Source organism: Muntiacus reevesi, chromosome 1 (genome assembly GCF_963930625.1).
Source record: "Muntiacus reevesi chromosome 1, mMunRee1.1, whole genome shotgun sequence".
Lineage (NCBI taxonomy): Eukaryota > Metazoa > Chordata > Mammalia > Artiodactyla > Cervidae > Muntiacus > Muntiacus reevesi.
Genome location: NC_089249.1, coordinates 90,110,204 through 90,123,676, shown reverse-complemented (window position 1 = coordinate 90,123,676; position 13,473 = coordinate 90,110,204). Strand labels below are relative to the sequence as shown.

At 41.2% G+C, this 13,473-nt stretch overlaps 1 pseudogene; it reads left to right on the top strand.

Moving 5' to 3' along the window:
- The first annotated feature begins 7,668 nt into the window (after positions 1-7,668).
- LOC136162714 (ATP synthase subunit beta, mitochondrial-like) lies at positions 7,669-9,697 on the top strand (annotated as a pseudogene).
- Positions 9,698-13,473: the final 3,776 nt, after the last annotated feature.

Genomic DNA, 13,473 nt, shown 5'->3' with positions numbered 1-13,473 from the left:
CTTTTTAATATGCTGTCTAAGTTGGTCACAGCCTTTCTTCCAAGGAGTAAACATCTTTTAATTCCATGGCTGTAGTCACATCTGCAGTGATTTTGGAGCCCCCAAAAATAAAGTCTGTCACTGTTTCCATTATTTCCCCATCTATTTGCTATGAAGTGATGGGACTGGATGCCATGACCTCAGTTTTCTGAATGTTGAGCTTTAAGCAACCTTTTTCAGTCTTCTCTTTCATTTTCATCAAGAGGTTCTTTAAGTATTCTTCATTTTCTGCCATAAGGGTGGTGTCATCTGCATATCTGAAGCTATTGATATTTCTCCCGGCAATCTTGATTCCAGCTTGTGTTTCATCCACCCCAGCATTTCTCATGATATACTCTGCATATAAGTTAAATAAGCAGGGTAACAATATACAGCCTTGGCATTCTCCTTTTCCTATTTGGAACCAGTCTGTTATTCCATGTCCAGTTCTAACTGTTGCCTCTTAACCTGCATACAGGTTTCTCAAAATGCAGGTCAGGTGGTCTGGTATTCCCATTGCTTGAAGAATTTTCCACAGTTTATTGTAATCCACACAGTCAAAGGCTTTGGCATAGTCAATAAAGCAGAAGTAGATGTTTTCTGGAACTCTCTTGCTTTTTTGATAATCCAGCAAATGTTGGCAATTTGATCTCTGGTTCCTCTGCCTTTTCTAAAACCAGCTTGAACATCTGGAAGTTCATGGTTCACATATTGTTGAAGCCTGGCTTGGAGAATTTTGAGCATTGCTTTGCTAGTGTGTGAGGTGAGTGCAATTGTGTGGTAGTTTGAGCATTCTTTGGCATTGCCTTTCTTTGGAATTGGAGTGAAAACTGACCTTTTCCAGTGCTGTGACTACTGCTGAGTTTTCCAAATTTACTGGCATATTGAGTACAGTATTTTCACAGCATCATTGGTTGGACTTACTGACTCATTTCTACAGACAAGAACACAGAAGTGATGGCATGTTATCTCAAGATAAGTTGTTGTGAAGTGATTGGCCTCCAACTAATAAAATAATATTTAAAAAAAAAATAAGTTGTAAAAAGACAGTGGTTTCAGTCTCCAGTGTTCTCTCTCACTCAAGGTTACTCACCCTGGAGGAGCCAGCTGCTATGTTGTGAGCTGCCCTTGTGCGGAAGTCCCCATGGCAAAAATGTATGTCTCTTGCCAACAGCCAACGAGAACATGAGACCTACCAACAGCCACATGAGTGAGCCTGGATATACTGGCAGTCCCCAGTCCAAACCTTGACTGCAGCCTTGGGAGAGACTCTGAGTCAAAATCACCCAGTCTAGCTGCACCCAGATTCTTGACTCATAGAACTTTTGAGATAATAAATGTTTGTTGCTTTAACCCAACTGAGTGGGTGGTAATTTGTTTAGCAGCCCTGTATAATCAATAAAGAGCTTCCCTAGTGGCTCAGTGGTAAAGAATTTGCCTGCAATGCAGGAGACCTGGATTTGATCCCTGGGTTGGGAATATCCTCTAGAGAAGGAAATGGCAAGCCTCTCCAGTATTCTTGCCTGGGAAATCCCATGGACGGTCACAAGAGTCAGATAGGACTTAGTGACTAAACTACCACCACCATAGTTAATAAAGCAAAAAAAAAAAAAAAAAGATAGGCTATGAGCCAAGGAAAGCTTGACTGAAGTCTACTTGAGTAACACAGCTGTGCAACGTGGACAATTTAACCTCTTTGAGCCTCCACTTCCTCATCTATGAAGCAGAATAATGGTTATTACCTTCTAAGACTATTAACATTATTCAATTGAATAGCATTTACTAAGTGACTAGTGAAAGGTCTAAGATAATCTGGGAGCTGTTGGGCTATATCCCACAAGCCTGAAAGCCCTATACTTTCTTATCCTCAAGACCAAAGAAAGAGCCTGGAGTCAGTGACAGAGACATCAATGTTTAATGGGTGGGGTGATCTTATACATATGAAGCAAGGTCCTGGAACAACATCCCACTGTGTGTGGCCAATGGCAGGCAAGACATAGCATCAGGCTTTGCTCCATGGTGGGGTAGGTATGGGGGGATAGGGAGGGTGGTGTGTGCATGTTTTCAGTTATAAGTGGGATTGACAGTCAGGTTGACAGTCTGTTACCAGGGAAGCCCACAGAGGAAGATGCCCTTTGCTGCTATCATAGTGGAGATGGTTCTGATCTAAAGATTAGAACCATCACTTGCTGGGTCTGAGGGCAAGTACTGATTAGACTCTGTGATTATGAGGGAAGGTCAGACAGGTGAGTAGGATGTTAACGAAGCAGGAGCTGGTCAAGCAGTGGATGTACAGAGAGAAAGAGAGCAGCCATCTTGAGTGGCCTGACCATTCAGATGCAAATCTGATATTTCCAGTCTCATTCCCCCCTCTCAGTACTCCCTTTAATCCCATCTTTCTTCTTCATCACCCTTTATTGAGAAAGTATTTGAAACAATAGTGAGAGTGGAAAATTTTGAGTCCAATGGTGTTTAAGGAGACAGGATATAGCAGAATCTCAAACATAGTGATGCTAACACTTGATCTAGAGGTGCAGGAAGAGATGAGCAGTCACCCCTAAAGATGCATTTTCTTGCCAACAGGTTTGTTTTCTGATTTCATTATAGGACGGGTTATAAAGATATGCAGGTGTTTAGTTATCTCTTCCCCCTAAACTGAATATTCTCAGAGTGATGAATGAAAGATGAGCTCAAGTTGCCATGATTTTTCCCATAGTGCTAAATATACAATGTCCTCTCCCAACATTTCTGAAACTAATTTTATTCTTTTTCTGGGGAAGAATAAAACTGAAGAAAAGAGCAAACCAGAGGTTCAGCAGCCTTTGGCAGCTCCTGTGAGGTATACAGAGGCCCCAGGTTCCCAGTTGAGAGCAGGGTCTAATATCTGAAATGAAACAAAAGCATTTATTGACTGTTAGGCAGACAGACAGAGGAGCCTGGTGGGCTACAGTCCATGGGGTTGCAAAGAGTTGGACACGACTAAGCACACACAAGCAAACAGCATAAATTTCCTGATACTCCAAGACCAGTCCTAAATTCATCTTCATTAAAAGTTTAGTTATAGGGCTTTCCTGGTGGCTCAGAGCTATAGAATCTGCTTACCAATGCAGGAGACGCAAGGTTGATCCCTGGTCCAGGAAGATCCCACATGCTGTGGAGCAACTAAGCTCATGCCCCACAAATATGGGGTCTGTGCTCTAGAGCCTGGGAGCTGCAAATACTGAGCCCACACATCCTAACTCCTGAAGCCTGCACGCCCTAGAGCCCATGCTCTGCAATAAAGAGAAGCCATTGCAATAAAAAGCCTGTGCACTGCAACTGCAGAGTAGCCAGCTCGCCACAAGTAGAGAAAAGCTCGAGCCGCAATGAAGACCCAGCACAGCCAACAATAAGTTTGTTTACAGCATGGCAGGTATCGAAGAGCACTAGAAACAGAGTGAGGAGAATCATCTGCTGGTCCTCTGTCATCCACTCACCACGTGACCATGAACCTAGGTAACATTATTTCTGAAGTTAAAAGAGAGGAAGAAATGGTCCCTAAGATTCCTTCTAGTGAAAAAATCCATTAAACTGGTTATAGTCTTTCATTTTCCTTCCCCTTCCCGGCCTCCTGCTTCCTGAACTGAGCCTTCTATTCAGATATGTCTGAACCAGGAACAAATAAATACAACATTATGCTGTAATTTAGAGCACATAAAGTCTGCTTTTGATTATAAAATCTGGATTTAGAATGAGAACTCCTGATAGCCTGTAGTGGTGGGAACAAAATGTATATGGAGTTAGGCATGGGGGTAAAATTAAAGCCTTGTATCCCTCAGTATGAAGTCAACAGACAGTGCTTAACACGGAAAAGTGGAGAAGTAGCAATACTCAGATGCTATTGAGAGATAAGGATATAAATATCAAAAGAATTGACTGAAGACTTAAAAGTGAATGAGTCTGGGAAAAAAGGGGACTGCTATTCTTTATAACAACACTATTAAAATATCAATTCTTTGAAGTAAATACTTTAAACTTTAATAAAAACTAAAACTAAAACAAAATAAACATATTCTCTCAAAAAATAAAAACATTTAAGCTGTAGTGGGTTTGTAGTTGGTATGCAGGCAGACATTAGATTAGATTAGTCGATATGAGGTAGGCCCCTGTAAACACTGCAAGCAAGGATGAGAGTTTTAGTCTTTATTCTAAAATCTGTGGAAACCCCCCAAAATAACTTAAACAGAGATGCCACACGATCAGATTTGCTATTGAAAACAGCAATCCATAAGACTAAAATTCAGGAGAAGAGGGATCTAGACAGTTTACTGTAACTGTCACATCTAGAGGCAGAGCCTAATGGCTCTCAATAAATAACTGATGAATGAATGAAAGTCCATTTCCTTCTGCAAGTCTGTTTTCTCATCTGTATTATGCGGAGACTAAACCTGCTTCTTACTTTGTCTGCTCTCATTTTTATTTATTCCCAGGAACACTGGGAAGATAAATGATGTAATAAATATAAAATATCTTGAGTATCTTATGAAGCTCCAGTCCTTAAGAGTGGTAGCAAAAAGATCCTGGTAGGCTGAGAAGTAAAACATCTGTAAATTACATTAAATATAAATATCTATATCTGCTCTAGTTTATGATGGTAGAATTATCCTGAATGAAATAGGGAGGGACTGAGAGTCCACTTCAGAAAAACTGATTCCTGAAATTGTTTTTCCATTTGCATTTAAAGATGTTTAGACTAAAGTAAACATTTTCTTCTTGGGAGCACACTATAAATGCAGCCTAGTCAATGGCAACCCACTCCAGTACTCTTGCCTGGAAAATTCCATGGATGGAGGATCCTGGTGGGCTACAGTCCATGGGCTTGCAAAGAGTCGGACACAACTGAGCGACTTTACTTTCTTTCTTTCAATGGTTTCTTTTGGAGAAGGAAATGGCAGCCCACGCCAGTGTTCTTGCCTGGGGAATCCCATGGATGAAGGGGCCTGGTGGGTTGCGGTCTATGGGGTTGCAAAGTCAGACATGACTAAGCAACTAACACACACAGTCAATATGTCAGGTTGTATGTGTGTGTGTGTATCTGTGTGTATACACACACATATGTATTGCACATTTATCATATGAGCATGCTTTCTAGAAAAATTTATGTGAGCCACAGGAGTTTGTCATAAGCAATAAAATCTTTTATGTGGATTCTTTCCTTCTTTCCAAGGGGATTTCTCTCTCTTCTTTTTTTTTTTTTTTCCCCACAACTCAGTTTCAGACTCAAGTGAGTCCCTGCTGCTATTTTTTCCCCAGTCACTCCTGTCTTCCTTGCTTTCGCCAGAGCACGCTGAAGTGAAAGGCGGGCCATTCCTGGACTGGTATTTGCTGATTAAATGAGGACTTTTGGCATCATTGGCCTTTTGCAGCTTGGCAGGTCATGAAGAACTGGAGGAAACATTCCCATCCCATATTATTAGTGACAGAATTCAGGTGATTACAGAACACAGAAGTTCATGGAAATATTAACATTCCCCTGAGAGATTACTGTTGAAAGGACGAACCATAGGGATATTTGAAGTGTATAAAAGGCCTTCTTGGCCTCACTCCGTCTCTTACTGTCAGAGCTGGATACTTTCAGCCTAAAGTTTGCACTCTGCCTTTGTGGCACTGAAATAGCCTCACTTTACCTTGACATTGCCAGTCACCCAAGTACTGAACTTGAGATTCCCCATAATAGCTCTAGCCTCACTCCCCCTGCATCTGTCCTTCTTGCCTCACTCATTCTATCTTACAAATATGAAAAAATCTTCTCATGTGTTAACTAAAAATTAATTCCATCAGTCTTTCATTTGTTTGCAGAGAAATAGAAAAAGTCGAAGATTTGTAAAGTGGAAAATACAAAACATTATTGAAAGAAATTAAAGGCCTAAATAAACAGGTCAATCCCATGTTCATGGATCAAAAGATTTAAGGTTGTTAAGAGAGCAATACTCCCCCAAACTGATTTACAGATGTGACATATTCTATTAAAATCTCAGCTGCCTTTTTTTTTTTTTTTTTTCAGAAATTAACAAGCTGTTCCTAAATTCATATGGAAATCAAGGGATCCAAAATAGCCAAAACAATCTTTAAAAAGAAAACAGTTAGAAGACTCATACGTCCTGATCTGAAGACTTTCTATAGATCTACAGTAATCATGACAGTGTGATTTTGGCATAATGAAAGACATACTGATCAATGGAATAAAACTGATGGGAGAGAAATAAACTCTTACCTTTATGTCAAAGAACAAGGGTGCCCAAACAATTCAATGTGTAAAGAATTATCTTCCACAAAGGGTGCTAAGACAATTAGATATTCACCTGGAATGAATGAAGTTGAACCCCTTACCTTAAAGCATATACAGAATTAAGTGGAAATGGATTATAGACCTCAATGTACGAGCTAAAACAATAAAAGAAAGCATAGGTGTAAGTTTTTGTGATTTGGATTATATAATCATTTTTTAGGATTACCAAAGCATAAACATACACAAAAACATTGGATTTCATCAAAATTTAAAATTTTCATACTTCAAAGGATGCCATCAAGAAAGTAAAAGACAACTCAGAGGATTAGAGAAAATACTTGCAAATCATATATCTGCTAAGAGATTAGTATTCAGTGTCTGAAAACAATACATAATTCAAGGATAAAAGACAAATAATCCAATAAAAAATTAATTTGAATAGAAACTACTCTGGAAGAGATGTGCAAATGGGCAATAAGCTCATGAAAAGATGTCCAACATCATTAGTCATTAGATAAATGAAAATCAAAACCACAATGAGATACAATTTTGTATGCACTAGGATGGTTACACTCAAAAAGACAATAACAAAAAGATAATAACAAGCATTGACCAGTAAGTGGAGAAAGTAGGAATATCATTTAGAGGCAAATATCTAGGAGAACTGAAAATATGTCAACACAAAAACTTATACACAAATGTTCATAGTGGCATAATAATAATAGACCAAAAGTAGAAGCTGCAAACATCTATCAGTTGATGAATGAATAAACAAAATGATACATCCATACAGTGGATATACAAAGCAGTATAGCCATCAGTCAGTTCAGTCAGTTCAATTCAGTCACTCAGTCGTGTCCGACTCTTTGCGACCCCATGAATCGCAGCACGCCTCCCTGTCCATCACAAACTCCTGGAGTTTACTCAAACTCATGCCCATTGAGTCAGTGATGCCATCCAGTCATCTCATCCTCTGTCGTTCCCTTCTCCTCCTGCCCCCAATTCCTCCCAGCATCAGGTCTTTTCCAATGAGTCAACTCTTCACATGAAGTGGCCAAAATATTGGAGTTTCAGCTTCAGCATCAGTCCTTCCAATGAACACCCAGGACTTATCTCCTTTAGGATGGACTGGTTGCATCTCCTTGCTGTCCAAGGGACTCTCAAGAGTCTTCTCCAACACCATAGTTCTGGATTATTCAGTCATAAATAATGAAGCATTGATACATGCTGTAATATGGATGGGCCTTGAAAACATACTAAGTGAAAAAAGTCAGACACAAAAGTCTACATATTATGTGACTTCACTTACCTGAAATGTCTAGACTAGCGAAATTCATAGAGATAGAAATTAATAGATAAGTAGTCTTCACCCAGGCACCACTATGCTGGGACTCATGGGTTGTGGGGCTGCTACCTGGGCCTCAGGGTCCTTGTGGGGATGCAGCCCTTCAGCACCGCTACTACAAGCCCAACTCTTTCTGAGGGTCACCTCAGTAGTGCTCCAGGCTGTCAGAGACTATGCTGATCAAACGCCTCCGTTGCCAAAGCCATGTTCCACCACTGGACACATGGTGGCTATCATTGGTGCAGTGGGAGATGTCCAATTTGGTGAGGAGCTACCACCCATCCTAAATGCCCTGGAAGTGCAGGGCAGGGAAAACAAGTTGGTTTTGGAGATGGCCCAGTCTTTGAGTGAGAGAACAATAAGGACCATTGCCATGGATGGTATGGAAAGCATAGTTAGAGGCCAGAATGTCCTGGATTCTGGTGCATCAGTCAAAATTCCTGTTGGCCCTGAGACCTTGGGTAGATTTGTGAATGTCACTGGAGAACCTTTGATGAGAGGGGTCCTATCAAAACCAAACAATTCATTGCTATTCGTGCTGAAGCTCCTTAATTAATGGAGATGAATTTTGAGCAGGAAATTCTGGTTGCTGGTATTAAGATTGTGGATCTGCTGGCTCCCTATGTCAAAGGTGGCAAAATTGAGCACTTTACTGGTGCTGGAATTGGCAAGACAGTACTGATTGTAGAGTTAATCAACAATGCTGTTAAGCCTGTGGTGGGTACTCTGTGTTTGCTGGTGTTGGTGAGAGGATGCAAGAGGATAATGACTTATACCATGAAATGATTGAGTCTGGTGATATCAACTTAAAAAATTCTATCTCTAAGGTAGCACTGATATATGATCAAATGAATGAACTGTCTGGTGCTCGAGTTTGGGCAACTCTGACTATGTTGACGTAGCTGAATACTTCAGAGGTCAAGAAGGTCAAGATGTATTGTTGCTTATTGATAACATCTTTTGTTTCACCCAGGCTGGCTCAGAGGTATTGGCTTTATTGGGCAGAAGCCCTTCTGCAGTGGGTTATCAACCTACCCTGGCCACTGACATGTGTACCACGAAGGAAAGAATAATCACCACCCAAAAGGGCTCTATCACACCTCTAAGGCTATCTACACGCCTGCTGATGACTTGACTGGCCCTGTCCCTGCCACTACTTTTGCCCATGTGGATATGTACCACTGTGCTGTCCCATGTTATTGCTGAGCTGGGCATCTATCCATCTATGGATTCTCTGGACTCCACCTCTTGCATCATGGGTCCCATTGTTGACAATGAGCATTATGATGTTGCCTCTGAGGTGCAAAAGAGCCTGTTGTTATTGCTGCTTAGATGCTAAGTCATGTCTGACTCTTTTGTGACCCCGAGGACTGTAGCCCCCTAGGCTCCCCTGTCCATGGGATTTCCCAGGCAAGAATACTGGAGTAGTTTGCTATTTCCTACTCCAGGAGATCTCCCTGACCCAGGGATCAAACCTGCATCTCCCACATTACAGGTGGATTCTTTACTTCTGAGTCACTGGGGAAACCCAATTATGATAATAGGTAGTATTTATTGAAACCTCAACATATTCCAGGTAGTGTGGCAAGCACTTTACATTATCCCCAACTGTTCCAATGATTCTCCTATGAATTGTTTCCATGCAAATGATCCTGTGTGTGTTAGTCATTCAGTTGTGTCCAACTCTTTGAGACCCCATGAACCACAGCTTGCCAGGCTCCTCTGAACATGGAATTCTCCAGGCAAGAATACGGGAGTGGGCTACCATTTACAGGACTACAAATCCCTTCAGGACATCATTGCCATCTTGGGTATGGATGAAATTTCTGAAAAAAAGTTAACTGTGTCCTGTGCATTGAAAATACAGCTTTTCTTGTCTCAGTCATTCCAGGTGGCAGAGGTCTTTACCTGTCGTATGTGGTAACTGGTACCTCAAAGGAGATCATCAGAGGATACCAGCAGATTTTGGCAGATGAACACGACCATCTCCCAGAATGGGCCTCTATATGGTGTGACCCATTGAAGAAGCTGTGGCCAAAGCTGATAAGCGCACTGAAGAGCACTAGTGAGGGTGTCCTTCCAGCAAGCAGAGCACTCATCCTCCAGCTGTCCCTCACCTTGTCCCTAATCCAAAAACTGCAGTTTCCCCTGTGGGCCACTTGAGAGGCTGTATTAAAGACATTGTATTCTGTCTGAAGAGTATTTAGAGTTTCTAGTGGTTCCCAAGGACTGGAGGGAGAGGGAAATGGAGAATGACTGTTAATAGACATGGACATTTTTGGAGGGAATGACAAAATATTCTGGAATTAGGTCGTGATGGTTGTAAAACCTTGTGAGCATACTCAAAACCACTGAATTGGGCACGTTAAAATTTTATGGAACGTATTATATTGCAAAACAAATTTGCAAAGATTACTGTTAAAATGCATAATCAATTCAGTTCAGTCACTCAGTCGTGTCCAACACTTTGCAACCCATGGACTGCAGCACGCCAGGCCTCCCTGTTCATCACCAACAACCAGACTTTACTCAAATTCATGTCCATTGAGTCAGTGATGCCATCCAACCATCTCATCGTCTGTCGTCCCCTTCTCCTCCTGCCTTCAATCTTTCCCAGCATTAGGGTCTTTTCCAATGAGTCAGCTCTTCGCATCAGGTGGCCAAAGTATTGGAGTTTCAGCTTCAGCATTAGTCCTTCCAATGAACACCCAGGACTGATCTCCTTTAGGATGGACTGGTTGGATCTCCTTGCAGTCCAAGGGACTCTCAAGACTATTCTCTAACATCACAGTTCAAAAGCATCAATTCTTTGGTGCTCTGCTATCTTTATGGTCCAACTCTCACATCCATACATGACCACTGGAAAAACAAGAGCCTTGGTTAGATGGACATTTGTTGGCAAAGTAATGTGCTTTTTAATATGCTGTCTAGATTGGTCATAACTTTTCTTCCAAGAAGCAAGTGTCTTTTAATTCCATGGCTGCAGTCACTATCTGCAGTGATTTTGGAGCCCAGAAAAATAAAGTCAGCCACTGTTTCAACTGTTTCCCATCTATTTCCCATGAAGTGATCAAACCAGATGCCATGATCTTAGTTTTCTGAATGTTGAGCTTTAAGCCAACATTTTTGCTCTCCTCTTTCACTTTCATCAAGAGACTTTTTAGTTCCTCTTCACTTTCTGCCAAAGGGTGGTGTCATCTGCATATCTGAGGTTATTGATACTTCTCCCAGCAATCTTGATTCCAGCTTGTGCTTCTTCCAGCCCAGAGTTTCTCATAATGTACTCTGCATATAAGTTAAAATCCAGCCCAGTGTTTCTCATGATGTACTCTGCATATAAGTTAAATAAGCAGGGTGACAATATACAGCCTTGAGGTACTCCTTTTCCTATTTGGAACCAGTCTGTTGTTCCATGTCCAGTTCTAACTGTTGCTTCCTGACCTGCATACAGATTTCTCAGGAGGCAGATAAGGTGGTCTGGTATTCCCATCTCTTTCAGAATTTTCCACAGTTTGTGGTGATCCACATAGTCAAAGACTTTGGCATAGTCAATAAAACAGAAGTAGATATTTTTCTGGAACTCTCTTGCTTTTTCGATAATCCAATGAATGTTGGTAATTTGATCTCTGGTTCCTCTGTCTTTTCTAAACCCAGCTTATACATCTGGAAGTTCATGGTTCATGTATTGCTGAAGCCTGGCTTGGAGAATTTTGAGCATTACTTTACTAGAGTGTGACATGAGTGCAATTGTGTGGTAGTTTGGGCATTCTTTGGCATTGCCTTTCTTTGGAATTGGGATGAAAACTGACCTTTTCCAGTCCTGTGGCCACTGCTGAGTTTTTCAAATTTGCTGACATATTGAGAACAGCACTTTCACAGCATCACCTTTCAGGATTTGAAATAGCTCAACTGGAATTCCATCACCTCTACCAGCTTTGTTTGTAGTGATACTTCCTAAGGCCCAGTTGACTTCGCATTCCAGGATGTCTGGCTCTAGATGATTGATCATACCATCATGATTATCTGGGTTGTGAAGATCTTTTTTGTATAGTTCTTCTGTGTATTGCTGCCACCTCTTCTTAATATCTTCTGCTTCTGTTAGGTCCATACCATTTCTGTCCTTTATTGAGTCCATCTTGGTGTGAAATGTTCCCTTGATATCTCTAATTTCTTTGAAGAGATCTCTAGTTGGTCCAATTCTATTGTTTTCCTCTATTTCTTTGCACTGATCACTGAGGAAAGCTTTCTTATCTCTCCTTGCTATTCTTGGGAATTCTGCATTCAAATGGGAATATCTTTCCTTTTCTCCTTTGCTTTTAGTTTCTCTTCATTTCACAGCTATTTGTAAGGCCTCCTCAGACAGCCATTTTGCCTTTTTGCATTTCTTTTCCAGGGGGATTGCCTTGATCCCTGTCCCCTGTACAATGTCACGAACCTCCGTCCATAGTTCATCAGGCAGTCTGTCTATCAGATCTACTCCCTTAAATCTATTTCTCACTTCCACTGTATAATCGTAAGGGGTTTGATTTAGGTCATACGTGAACAGTCTAGCGGTTTTCCCTACTTTCTTCAATTTAAGTCTGAATTTGCCAATAAGGAGTTAGTGATTTGAGCCAGAGTCAGCTCCCAGTCTTGTTTTTGCTACCTGTAGAGAGCTTCTCCATCTTCAGCTATGAAGAATATAATCAATCTGATTTTGGTATTGACCATCTGGTGATGTCCATGTGTAGAGTTTTCTCTTGTGTTTTTGGAAGAGGGTGTTGTTCATTTTGACAGGTGTGTTCTCTTGGGAAAATTCTATTAGCCTTTGCCCTGCTTCATTCTGTACTCCAAGGCCAAATTTGCCTGTTACTCCAGGTGTTTCTTGACTTCCTACTTTTGCATTACAGTCCCCTATAATGAAAAGGGCATCTTTTTTGGGTGTTAGTTCTAGAAGGTCTTGTAGTTCTTCACAGAGCCATTCAACTTCAGCTTCTTCAGTGTTACTGGTTGGGGCATAGACTTGGAAAAGAACAGAGATCATTCTGTCATTTTTGAGATTGCATCCAAGTACCGCATTTTGGATTCTTTTGTTGACTATGATGGCTACTCCATTTCTTCTAAATGATTCTTATCCACAGTAGTAAATACAACGGTCATCTTAGTTCAATTCACCCTGTCCAATCCATTTTAGTTTGCTGATTCCTAAAATGTTGATGTTCACTCTTGCCATCTCCTGTTTGACCGCTTCCAATTTGCCTTGATTCATGGACCTAACATTCCAGGTTCCTATGCAATATTGCTCTTTACAGCATCATACATTGCTTCTATCACCAGTCTCATCCACAACTGGGTGTTTTTTTTGCTTTGGCTCCGTCTCTTCATTCTTTCTGGAGCTATTTCTCCACTATCTCCAGTAGCATATTGGGCACCTACTGACCTGGGGAGTTCATCTTTCACTGTCCTATCATTTTGCCTTTTCATACTTTTCATGGGGTTCTCAAGGCAAGAATACTGAAGTGGTTTGCCATTCCCTTCTCCAGTGGACCACATTTTGTCAGAACTCTCCACATGACCCGTCTGTCTTGGGTGGCCCTACACCCAAGGTGGCATGGCTTATAGTTTTGTTGAGTTAGATAAGGCTTTGGTCCATGTGATCAGGTTGATTAGTTTTCTGTGATTGTGGTTTTCAGTCTGTCTGCCCTCTGATGGAGAAGGATAAGAGGCTTATGGAAGCTTCCTGATGGGAGAGATAGACTGAGGGGGAAATTGGGTCTTGTTCTAATGGGTGGAGCCATGCTCAGTAAATATTTAATCCTATTTTCTGTTGATGGGTGGAGCCATGTTCCCTCCCTGCTATACC